The sequence below is a fragment of the Athene noctua genome, chromosome 7 (genome assembly GCF_965140245.1).
Source record: "Athene noctua chromosome 7, bAthNoc1.hap1.1, whole genome shotgun sequence".
NCBI lineage: Eukaryota > Metazoa > Chordata > Aves > Strigiformes > Strigidae > Athene > Athene noctua.
The window spans coordinates 35,145,843-35,158,583 of NC_134043.1; positions in this window are offsets into that span (position 1 = coordinate 35,145,843).

Genomic DNA, 12,741 nt, shown 5'->3' on the forward strand with positions numbered 1-12,741 from the left:
GATCGAATTTCAATTGGCAGACGCATCTTGTAATGTTACAGGATTCCCATCCTGCTATCCAGCTTGAGACATGAGTGTGTATTACAATCAATATTAAAATTACATAGGGTGCTTAAAAACGGAAATGATTTTTAACAAAACTAAAAGTGTGATTGTTAACTATTCACAAATGTTAATTGGTAATTGAGCGAGATTCACCTGCAAAGATAAGAAGTATGACAACTGAGGAGAATAGAGCCATATTAGATAATCTCACAATTCTTTTCTGTCTGGATTTAGAGATGCCCGGGTCTGCGAGCAGTGAGTAGTTGCCTTCGTACCATTTTCCACGAGAACCCAAGAACTAAAAAGACTCCAAACCAGCTGGTACACTACTCTCAAAACTGAGGGTCCCAGTCAAGGAACAGCATCCCTAACCCTGAACTCTGACTCTCCTCTTACACATGAAGGCCATCCCTTTAACAGTGCTGGCAGAACATGCTGGCACCAGGATTCACATCACCATGGCCATTAAAAGTAAAGCTAGCTAGCATCAGCTTCCGTAACACAGAGCAACATTTCCCTGGCAAAGTTATGCCAGACTGCTTTCAGTCCGTGGATCACAGCAAGCCAAGAATTCTCTACAGTCCACCTAAAGGTGAAACACAGAGTCTCACTCAGAAATCAGTTTCAGTCACTGGCCTCAAAACATGTCCCTTCCCTACTTCATCCAAACTCATTTTTCACCCCCACACACACTTCAACAGGTTAGGCTTGCATCATTTTTGTTATTCATTACATCAAGGACTATTATTTACTTACAATAACAATTTATTTCTGTAAGTTATAAGGCATTTCGTTAAACCTAATACAATTATTTTAGTCTTCTTTTGTAATTAGTGCCCAGTGAAAATAGTTTGCCTGCAAACAATTAGCACACCGTAACTGAAATCTCTGAAGATTTCTACAAGCTGCACTTCTTCACAGCAGCTGCAGGTAAGATACATCTAGAACCGGCTACACTACAGCAGTTTGCTTTAACTGAAGATGTGCAGTCTTAGTGAAATGGCTGTTCTTTTGTTGATACAATTTACCAAATTACTTTTTAATCAAGTATGTTATTAAAAAATAAAATCTTTTAATCAAAAAGCAGATTTTGTAACATTTAAGCAGTATCAGATTTTTTTGCATTTTGAAAAAAAAAACACTGGGGTCCTTGTCCCGCAGTGTTATTCATCTTGCTTCTTGTAAGTGATTTTCCAAAAACAAAGCTGGATAGACTCTTGTGAGACAAACATTCATATTACTAGAACAACTTGGTATTTAACTATAGTACTTTGTTGTAGACTATAAAATGATAAAAGGTCTTAGAATTGCGAAAGATATTTATAGGCCTATTCAGAATGAGAGGAGTACAGAAATTAAAAACATGTAAAATGAAAAGAGAATGATTTTGGACATGTCATCTCTGGACACATCTGTGTATGCTAAAGACATACAAAGACATACTAAGATGGGACACAGAGCACCACATGGCTCAGCACAGAACAACAAGTAATCCTCAATAGCTGAAATGATTTCTGGAATTAAGCCATCAGGAAGACCCCAGGCTACTGTCATTTGTGCTGATGACAATCTAGCATGCTAGCCAGACTCTGCAGAGAAGTCTTCATCTCAAACCCTTTCAACTTGTTTAAGTACAAACTCATCACAAAAATTATTCAGACCACTGGGCACAAACACCTAAGCAGGGCCCTTCATTTTTAACAAAACAAATTATAACCACTCGGGAAGTCTCTAAAAGATGTAAACTGAAACAGCTCTCTCTCCTGTTTGCTACAGATAAAAAAAAAAAAAAAAAAAAGAGTTGTCTAATAATTTCATAGCTAGTCAACTGCTTTTTTTTAAAAAAAAAAAATCCTTCTAAAGATTGAATTGTTTCATTTGCAGACTTTCAAACAATGAAATGTCACAATTTTAACAAAAAGATGTTATGCTATGTTTTCCCAACGTCTAAAAAAATCCAAAACAACAAAACAAATATTAAGTAAGCTGGTTTTTGCATGGCAAAAAGCTTTTCATCATTGGTTTGTTTAGATCACGGTGACAAATCAGCTGGCCAGGTGTCCCTTATGAGTACTGAGTGTCTGCTGAAAGGTAATTTACTTAAATCATAAGCCCTGTATTGAATAATACAGGTTTGCAATTGTATTAGGGACAAAAGTATATAAAGGTAACAGTAGTCTATGTCCAATGTCTATTTAGAAAGAGCATTTACATTAAAGGCAATTACAGGTGGAAACACATGAAAATTCTTTTCTGTATAACATGCTTGCTTTACAATAATTGTACATAGGAGATTAAAAATAAAGAATAATTACAGTTTATTAATATGGCTTTTTCAAGTAGTTGATCTAAAAAAATCTAGAGCTTTGTATAAATAAATTAGCACACATTTAAACTTATTTAGTCACTGGAATCTAAACAGTGCATAATTAAGCAGAAGCCTATAAGAAATTGAGAACAATCATGTTCAGGAGAGCACAGAAAACATCACAATTTCAATTTGTGCTCCAAGTATTCTATAAGGACAGATAATCACTTTCTAATCTGAGTTTGGTTCATAAACTTATTGTAATGATTGCGTTTCGACAGCACTTTTCATCTGGAGTTCGGTTGTGGGAGACGTCAGCTCAGGAGTAGGTTGTCACCACTTTGGGGTATTGAGGCACTGGCTCAGCCTCTGGTGCAGAGGGGGACACACAGATATGCCCTTCCCAGCTCCCTAGCACAGACCAACACTGACATCTGGTGCCAGCAGAGCCATTGTACACTGGGGCAAAGATGCAGCTTTGCCACTCACCAAAGATTTGTTAGTTTGACACAAAGATAAATCAGCACCTCCTATTCATCACTAAACCACAGCAGAGTTTGTCTATAGGGAAGAAGAAAGGAAACAGTAGAAATACCAGCGATGCACTTAAAGCCGGGAGAAGAAAGTGAGAGTATATTCACAGTATTTTTTCTGCCATGCACTTTTTCCAAAACGGTGGTATTGGCTGTCATATCTCAAAATCATTTTAGCTGCTGCTACAATAGGGAGTTCACTATTTTTGTGGGAACAGTACTAGGATTATGTTTGCCAGGATGTGCATATCATGCACACTAGAAAAGCAGGAGAGTTGTTTGTATTCTGAATGTAAGTGCTCAAATTTGGGCTGGCATGAGCTTACCTTGCTTGAACTGCTACAACCACTACGTGTCCTTTTTTGTGGGCTGGGGAATCACCCTGTGCCAGCACTGTTGGCTATTTGCTCAGTACAAACTGCCCCTAAGCAATGGGGCATTCAGCCCAATCCCTACAATAAGCCTAGCACAGTTAGGGTTTGGAGTACAATTTTCATATGTGCAGGTAATGGCCATTTGCTTGCAGGCCACAGCCTACCACTACCAATATTAAAGACAGGCTGACAAACCAGAGAGGATGATCCCAGTGGTAAATCCGATGACTTTTTCTAACACTGTGAAGAACAAATTACAACAGAGTACAGTGACTGTCTTAATAAGGAGCTAAACTTTTACACTGCACTTGGTTGTGCTACCAGCAGCTAGCTCAAATGTGTCCATGAAAGATGCACAAACCTGCCACAATTATACAAGCCAACCTCACTATTCTCTCATACGACTAGCCAACAGAGGACTACATCCAAAGCATAGCTGTTCTGTGCATTGAAACGCTTTGCAACATGTTCTCGTTCCCACAAGGCACTCTGCAGCCAGCAGACTGTTGTAATAATATTATTTGCAAGAACAGACTTGGAAAAAAATGACTTTTTATTATTGAATCTTTGTGCCAGTGCAGACAGTATCCTAACTTAACAGATGTTTCTTATTTCTTTTTTCTAAACTGCACTTGGGCTTTTGGTATTTCTAGAATTTGAAGGTTTCAAACAAAGAGGTTTCTGTTACCTTAAGAAATCCAATTTAACACTGCCTCAGAAATCTGTAATTACATGAGTAAATCTTGATTGTGAGAAACACACTAAGCCTCCATCCAAAGCGAACACTCTGGGTAACTCTTGTAACCCCATCTCCTTAAAAAACATGGAAATAGTAATATAATAAGCTCTTCAAGTTCCATGAATGGAAAAGCATTCATTATATGAAGTTTTGAGGTTTTGGGAGGGAGAGTTGTGCTTGTGGGTTGGTTTTGGGGTTTTTTTTGTTTTGTTATTTTTAAATTGAGACGGCGAAAAATACTGAAATCCCAGAACTATGCAGGGCCCTATATTTTGCAGGGAAAAGTACACAAAAGTAATATGGACTTTGAATGCATGTGCAGGGAAGGGAGTGTAAGAGTGACGACTAATAAAACGAAGTACACTTTGTCTGGTCAATGCAAAGTGTTACAAATTAGTTTTCACTTCATCTTAACTCAGAATGCAAGATCTTTTTTAAGTACCAGAGCTACTTCAGCAGATGTGTCACTGAAGTTTTAGATTTTTCTGCTTACAGGAGATGCCAGTACATTTCAGTTCTCGAATTCCTAACAAACAGCAGCTTCTGCTATAAGAAAATATGAGCACATATAGAAGGCACACAGTTTACAGCACTTTATTTTACTCACTGCTTTTGGAATTCAGTGTGCAGCCATTACAAGAATCACACTTGAATTATGGATGATCTCTAAGCCCTACATTAGGAGTCTGCATTGCTTTTGAAAAATAACTGTTACTCAAAGAAGGTGGAAAACAAAGTGAAACTCTCATTCTCTGGATAATAGATAAGACAGAAGGAATTCATTGAGGGAGGGGAATTAAAGCAATTCAAGCACAGTAGCAGACAGTTGGGCAAGAAGCACTGGTAAATGAAAAAGTCCCCACAGCTACTGCAAAATTTCACCATGCAGTTTACAATTTAAAATAATGTTACATTTCTTTGAAGATTCAATTTTGGTTTATCTTCTGTCCCATTTCCGGATCTTCATCATCAGGCTAACAGCTTATTAAGCTAGGATAGATCATTTGTTTTCTTATTTAATGACCTGCACTACAAACAGGCAGATGCAGCTGGCTGCTTTACCACTTTAAGTACAAAATGCTGCAGTTGCATTCTCAGCGCCAAAAAACCTCATCTTTTTGAATTATGCCTTACTAACTGCTTACTGACTTTTATATTTTTAAATCTACTACTAAGTATAATGAGAAATCAACATGGGTAACCCAGTTCCCTGTGATACAGTCCTCCAACATAGTGAAACAAAGCCTCTCTATGGCTTCAAAACAGTGCATGACAATGAATAATAAAATGCTGAACTACAAATTCATGTTTGGTTTTATATTCTTGCAATCTCACATACGTTTTTTTTATTCTCCGAGTATGTGTGAAAATATCATTACACAATTTTAGATTTGGGCACAGTCTCTCCAAAGTAAATAGTATCATGTCTGACTGTAAGACTTCCATGTAGTCATTCCTGACTTCTTTAAGGTCTCATTCATGTTTCCTTCTTCTTCTCCTTTTTCTCCTTTTCCCACCCTTTCCACAGTTAGGACAAGGGGGATTCCTGGTAGGTCCTCATAAACTCAGGTCTCTGGGAAACAACTGGAAGAAGCTTGAAGGGACTTGCTTGTGTTATCCCACAGGCATTTCCAAAACATGCCCAGTTTGGGGGCCTGTCAGGGCCTAATACTCAACTGTCTTCAGATTTCAAATAAACCAACTAGGAAAAAAGAAAAAGTACAGTCTCTACTACAAGAGCTACAAATTTATTGAATACTAAATTGATCCTGTGTGCAACATTAGCAAACATCTGCATCCTTGAAGAATTTCCATCCACGTAAGCTGTCCGAGCTTGCTTCTGCTCCGAGCCCGCTTCTGCTCCAAGCCCTTCTCATCACAGTAACTGTAACACACGCTCAACTATCATAATGCACACTTGTTCACTCATCTTCTCTCTCCTTCTTAAGTCTGCTACAATACAAAAGGCTGCTTTCTTGGCAATGCTACTTGCACAAAATTTTCACTTCTGTACTGACCTTTCCTATCCAGTGCAGCTTGGAAGCACCAAGCGTCCTTTGCAGGCAGTCTCTGATCCCCTCTGCGTTGGCCACTCTCCCAGCTGCCACCCTCTCCAACAGCCACAGCAAAGGTGACAAGCATGGGGATGGCACCAAGAAACTGCAGTTTTCACTAATATGGGTTTGTTCCCTGGACAAAAGCACAATGCCAGAGTGAAAATTTTGCCCTTCCCAATAGTCAAGGGCATGAAGGCCTCACCAAGGCAAGGATTAAGTTTCTACCACCATCATCCAGAACTCTTCACGGGCGCTAAGAAAGCAAGACAGGCATTGCTGCTCACTCTGTAGTCTCTGCAGTGGGACAGCTGTCTCCTGAATAAAAGTTATTAAACATGATACACAAGTGGTATCTAAAAAAGTTTATAGGAACCAAAATTTCTCACAATGAGAACAATGAGCCATTAGAATAATCTCCCCAGGGAAGTGGTGGATTCCACAACTTTGGACACTCTTGAGATTCAGTTGGACAGAGTACTGGGTCATCTTGTCTAGACCATGCTTTTGCCACAAAAGGTCAGACAGGATGACCCTTGAGGTCCCTTGCATCTGGGTATTCTATGATTCTGTGATAAGGATCCTGAGACCAACTTTACCGTGCTTAGTTTTTAGGCACAGTTTTACCAGTTTCAGTTAAACCTGAACTCAGTGTTTTCCACGGGTTTCACTGGGATATGATTTTAGCCTGAGATGTAACACTTTAGTATCAACCGTTCCACACAGTAATGTGTGTGAAAATGCACACAATGATTTCTCAGCATTCTAGACGCGTTTTAGAGCAAGACAGCTCCAGCTGTCTATACAGCAGGTTAGCCAGCTCTCAAACTCCAGGAAGTGCTTGGAGTGCTTTTAAACCAACCTCTAGCTGGCTTATGACTCTGCCTGAAGTCTGTGCTCTGAGCACCCAGCAATCTCGGACTAGACCTCCAAGTGTGGAGGCCTGAAATGCCATATGATACCCGGGAGATCATAAAAACCAGCCAAACTCAAACCCAGTCACTCTGCCTTTGGAAGTTGACTGTATGCAGAGAAATTGTTCTCATACCTCTACTATCTATATAACCTACTTTGCTCAGCTTTATTTATAAGTTAGGTTCCCAAAATTTGTTTCTAGAGCTTTGCTGATTCCTTACTTAGCAGCCATGTAGCAGCAGCGATTTTCACTTTGGCTACTTATTCAAAACAGATCCTAAAAATGCAGAGATATGAGCCCCCAAAACCTTCTCTCAACAGACCCATGCATTCCCCAGTGCACACCAGTTCAAGGGTAATTTGTTACAACTGCATGTAAATCTACAAGAGATTACCATGGGAAACCAAGAGTCTGCTGCCCTTGAAAGCTTCACACCCTTAACTCAGAGGCACAGCATGCTTGCCAATGTAATTTTTTTTAAAAAAAAGTATCCTTTATATTTGCAACAAAAAGTAGGGGAGTTTGGGAAGCGTAGTAGCTGTGGAAACTTTTCTTCTTACTTTCCATGAAAACATGGAAACCTTCCATGAAAGGTGGGCTGACAGTGGCAATGTACATGTCACCTCATTGCTGATAACAATGGAAAAATCATCTGCGGTGCAAGAGCTGGATTGAGCACTAAACTGCAAAGTGGGGATGAAAGTCTGGAGTGTATCCATGCTTGGAAAGCTTTATTACATCCATGTGAACATAGTGAAATGCAGAGAATAGCTAGGGTTGTCCTAGGTTTGACTTCTTAGACAGTCAGAGAAAGTATTTCTTTCCTTACCTCTTTACAGCTGCTCTTTCTGAAGACAGACAGATTTCTAGCATACTTCAAGAAAAAAGACATACAACACTAGACTCTCTGCCACTACCATTTATGCATTCCTCCTGCTTACTCCCTGACATTTGACACAGAAGCCTGAAAGAAAGGGTCCAAGTTTCATGCGGTATCTGTTGCAGAATACAAAAATTTAGTAAACAATGGATTTTTTCCCTTATTTGAACCATGTGTGTTCTGCTCTGTAATCTACCACAGATGGTACTGTCCTTGTTACAAAGATGTAGCATCTACTACTTTTAAGGAGTTATATGTGCGTGTTTTATGAGGGAAAAATATGATACTGTGAATTCAAGCAAAGATCTTTAAAAACAACCTGAAGGGTAGTTTATAATTACGGGGAGGCATAAAGCTACCTGGCATTGATGTGTACACAGAAGGACTGTTAAGGACAACAGACCACCTATTTGACTACAGCAAGACAAGGCCAGACAAGTTCAGTTGCTGATTCTTTTTGAGCATACTCAACATTTGTAAGCGTTCAGAGAAACAGTTCTGCTTCTATTTTCTGCATTAATTACCAGGCTGTTGACAATTTCTTTGGTTTCAATTTAAAGTTTGGACAAAAACCAAAATAAAAATCAAGCATACCCTTTAACACCTGTAAAAATACTGCAATTAATGGATGCCTAGGAGAGTGGGTCAGAAGAGAATATTTGAACACAGATAAAAGACATTTCCTTTGGCCACAATAGATTTTTTTATTAGCTACATATTTGAGGTCCTTTATTCAAATCCTGCAAAGAGTTTGAAAGAGATTTTAGACTAAAAATTGGTCAGCTGGGTAGTAGGAGATCGATGTGGTTCCTCTGATGTAGGATAAAATGAATTAAGAGTGTAGATATATTTCAGAGAGAGAAGCTTATTGTGAAAAAATGGGTTTGATTACAAATATAAAAGGAAAGATTCTTGAGAACTGGATTAAATTTCTGTGGCCATCAGATATTAGAAAGCAACAAGAACAGAAAACCTTGCCTATTACAACAGCAGTCACCACTAATGTGTGTTTTGAGGGAAATTTTAAGGTATTGTGTCTTTCTGTAAGGATTTCAAATCCAACCTGCAAGACAAGCACATATTCATTTTATAGTTTAAAGGAAAAAATTAAATTAATAGCACACTTTCATGCACTCAAGTGACCATTTGACTTCATTTTTTAAATCTAAACGTATCTTTGCAAGGTTAACATTTCTACTTTCCAGTTTTCAAAGAAAGAATATTCATTTTAGTGCCTGAAGAAAGGTAAGAACTTTGAGACTGTTTCTTGATGCTCTTTAATCTACGCAGCTAAGACAAATGGAGATCAAAGTCCAGTTAATAAATTACGTTAATAATTCACCTCTCTGAATATACAATTACTTCATTGGTTTCCTACAAACAATGGAGAGTTTAAAATATGTGGATGAACTATGACATCACAGGAAGGTAAAAGAAGAGTTGAAGCTTGCTTTGACATCGCAGTCCAGGCTGTGAAAAACAGGTAAATTCTACTACCTTGTATTAGAAGTAGGGAAAACTATTTATCTCTGTGTCTCATATCTTACATAGACACATGCTTTCTCAAATGCATACCAGAAAACTCACTTCAGAAGTGAATAATGCATTAAAACAAAGTTTCCCCTCCAAAACATTTTAGGTTGCCTTGAGAAGCACCTACAGCACAAACTGAAATATATATAAATTACTTTTAACCAAAATAGCAGAAGTGATTTCTCAGTCAGGTAAACACATCCATCATAATCCTCTGATATAAGCATACCAGTTAAAACTTATTTTACCACTCTAGCAAAACAGCTTAGCTTTACTGAGAATCAGAAAAGAAATCCAATCCAGATTAAGAAATATTACTTTAACTAGCAAATACTACTGCTCTATTATGTTTCTATAAAATTTCTCTTGTAGATTATTGGGCTGCTTGTAAAAACAAAACTTCAAATAGATTCAGCATATGGTTTGCAGATCGGATAGTTCACAGCTTTGTAGTTAGAGGTTTTGTTTTGATTTTAAGATACAACTTATACTTCATATTTCACATTTTATTAATGGGCATAGACCTAACCATCTGGTGTGTAAGAAGAGTCTAATTTTTTAACCCTTATCCAGCCCAGTCGATATGTTACCATTTTTCTGTTGTCAGTTTATGAAGCTTTCATTGAAATGTCAGTCATTCACATAGGTAACAAAGCCAGAGATAGGAGGGGAATTCACCTAACTGAGTTTTAGAGAAAATCTGTAGCTATTGTAGTCATGGTAATCACTGCCCTGGAATAAGTTCAGCCTTTTTTTTTTTTTTTTTTTAAATTTAAAGCAAATTATAGAGGTCAAATCCACAAAAGCCAATCACTTCACAGAATCAACTAGGTTGGAAAGGACCTCAAAGATCATCTAGTCCAACCATTAACCTCACACTGACAGTTCCCAACTACACCAGATCCTTAAGCTCTAAGTCAACCCGACTCTTAAACCTCTCCAGGGATGGGGACTCCACCATCTCCCTGGGCAGCCCATTCCAACGCCCGACAGCCCGTTCTGGAAATAAATACTTCCTGACATCTAGTCTAAACATTCCCTAGCACAACTTGAGGCCATTCCCTCTCGTCCTGTCACTTTCTACTAGGCTAAAGAGACTCATGCCCAGCTCTCTGCACCCTCCTTTCAGGGAGCTGTAGAGGGCGATGAGGTCTCCCCTCAGCCTCCTCTTCTCCAGACTAAACCCCCCCAGTTCCCTCAGCCGCTCCCCGTACGACCTGTGCTCCAGACCCTGCACCAGCTCCGTTGCCCTTCTCTGGACATGCTCGAGTCACTCAATGTCCTTTTCGTAGTGAGGGGCCCAAAACTGAACCCAGTCATCGAGGTGCGGCCTCACCAGTGCCGAGTACAGGGGTGAGATCCCTTCCCTGTCCCTGCTGGCCACGCTATTGCTGACACAAGCCAGGATGCCATTGGCCTTCTTGGCCACCTGGGCACACTGCTGGCTCCTGTTCAGCCGGCTGTCAATCACCCCCCAGGTCCCTCTCTGACTGGCAGCTCTCCAGCCACTCCTCCCCAAGCCTGTAGCGCTGCTGGGGGTTGTTGTGGCCCAAGGGCAGCCCCCGGCATTTGCCCTTATTGAAACTCCTCCAGTTGGGCTCAGCCCATGGCTCCAGCCTGTCCAGGTCTCTCTGCAGAGCCTCCCTGCCCTCGAGCACATCAACACTCCCACCCAACTGGGTGTCATCTGCAAACTGACTGAGGGTGCACTTGATCCCCTCATCCAGATCATCAATAAAGATGTTAAACAGGAGTGGCCCATGGACTTATTTCCATTCTTTTCACACATGTGCAAACCCTGAATAACAACTGAGAGGGAATGCAATCAACAGCTCTGATGCTTGAAAACAAGGAAATCTAGGGAATAACTTCTGCCTTTAGATACTCAACTGAGTATAGCTGCAGATAGTAGAAGTTACCAGTGCCCCATTTATTCAAGTAGGACTGTCTACACAGGTAAGCATTTGTCCATATAATTTTCCTTGTGTTACTGAAAATCAGCATGGATAGATCCTTGCTGGCAGATTTTAAAAATGGCTGTAAAATTCAAGATATCCAGGGGGATTTTTGTTTTTTCATACTACAGATTTTTATCTCCTCTCAATCATTTCCAGTGAATTAGTTGGGAGCAGAGAAATCAACAATATAGATATTAGTATCACAAAATATTAATAATTGTTTCTGGGTATTGCTGCAAAGTTTTACTGTACAAAAGAACTAATAATTCATCTGCATTTGTGGGTAAAATCTAACATTAACAATCTCCAGAAACTGAGTCCAAAAAGATCTGCAGGTGTCTGGTACACAAAGGCACAGCTATTACAGCATTCGTCTCATGTCAAAAATAATGGTTTCACACACTAGGAAACTCAACTTACGTTTCAGGAAAAAATTCTTCATATTTCTCCTTGGCCCTGCCACAGAGCTAAGTCCTATTAATTACTGACTTTCTTGGACTACCCTGGGGCAAGACTTCTCAAACTTTAACTCCTGCTACATTCCAAAGCTCCATACCTTCTCCAGAGATTATTTTTTAGTGCAATTAATATTTTTTTAAAATGTATTTTACCTGTTTGAAATTGCCTGCTTATTAGAAACAGGCAATAATTTCAAATAGCAGAAACCTAGGCTTTGCAGGTAGGTTTTGTCACGGAAAATTCTATTATGAGCATGCTACGTGTTGTTTCATTGTCAAAAAGGGCCGTAAGCATAACCAGATGGAGAGATCTACTAGAAACCCCTTATTATTTTTCTTTCTGAAATAGTATTTATTGTGGTGGCAGTTTAGCATTCAATTACCCAGCGATTCTGGTGGTAAATCTATTTTTGTGATGAAATGGTCCTGCAATACACTTCTTTAAAGTGCCAGCACGAGGCATGAGTGCAACTGTGAGGTCAGTTGCAGATTTATCATAAGCAAGGGTAAAATAATTGTGTTAACGTTAAACATGCAATAAAACTACTTAGTAAGTCCTCAAACCCGGAATTACAGTCATAACATGGCAAAGTGATATAGCACAGGTGGTGATATGGGAATACGAGCACCTCTGCTAAGCACAGACTAGCACTGGCATACTAAAGAAAGATTTACAGGAGGACAGACATAAGTCCGTGACAGTGGTTTCAATTGACTCAGATATAAACTTCTATAAATGTTTGAAATCAATGGGAAAATAAAAGTTCTTACTGATTTAGAAAGCAGTGGCAGCTGCTATGCTATATACCTGGTCAATGCAGTTCCAAGGAATCAGTGAAGTTCAGAGTTTAATTTTAGGATATTTCTGTTTGACTGACAAGAGCATCAGATGGTTCCTGGATTTCTTTTTATGGCATCAAAATCAGTTGGACATAATCTCTGG